Here is an 859-nt window from a genome sequence, read left to right as displayed (position 1 = left end):
GGGCCCCGTCCAAACCCCTGACACTGCAAGCCCGTTGTACGTGGCTCCCCAGCCGGTGGTTGAGGCATCCGTGCAAACCACAGAATGCCTGGAGATCTGCTCCAGGGGCACTCCTGCCCGGAGGAATGGAAGGTCTGACCACGGGGTGAAGGTTTGGCGGCAGGCCGGTGTAACTTGGACTCGGAAGGTGCCGCGTTGCCACTCCCACCTCGGGACTCGGCCACTGCAGCCTGCTGCAGCGGTCTCATATGGAGCAGCCCCAGCGGCGTGACTGCCGCCGTAGCTGCCATATGCCCCAGGAGCCTCTGAACTGTTTCAGTGGGACCGCCATCCTGCTCTTAGTCCCCTCCATACTGGGAAAAGAGATCCTCTGCATCGGGGAGAGTTTGCTCTTTTCCCAGTTGACCCGAAGGCCCAACAGGCTAAGGTGTGAGAGCACTAAATCCCTGTGTTCGCACAACTGATCCCGAGACTGCTTCGGTGAGGGAGGTAGTTGAGAATGCGAATGCTCTGTTCTCTCAAGGGAACAAGGGGTATCTCCGTAACTTACGTGAAGACACGGGGCAACAGGGACAGCCCGGAGGGCAGGACCTCGTACTGATATGCAATGGTCTGTGGTGCGGAAGGGTCGACACATGAAGTACGCGTACTTCAGGTCGACCGCTGCAAACCAATCTCGGGGACTGATGCACCCGCCCGAAGAGGCGTTCCTGCGTCAACATCTTGAACGGTAACCGGTGAAGGGCCCGGTTCAAGACACGCAGGTCCACGATTGGTCGTAACCCACCGCCTTTCTTGGGTACAATGAAGTAGGAGCTGTAAAACCCCGTCTTCATATCGCCTGGAGGGACCGGCTCTA

Source organism: Sinocyclocheilus grahami, unplaced genomic scaffold (genome assembly GCF_001515645.1).
Source record: "Sinocyclocheilus grahami isolate Dianchi unplaced genomic scaffold, SAMN03320097.WGS_v1.1 scaffold836.1, whole genome shotgun sequence".
Taxonomy (NCBI): Eukaryota; Metazoa; Chordata; class Actinopteri; order Cypriniformes; family Cyprinidae; genus Sinocyclocheilus; species Sinocyclocheilus grahami.
The sequence above is the reverse complement of the archived record's forward strand: the minus strand, read 5'-3'. Positions refer to the sequence as shown.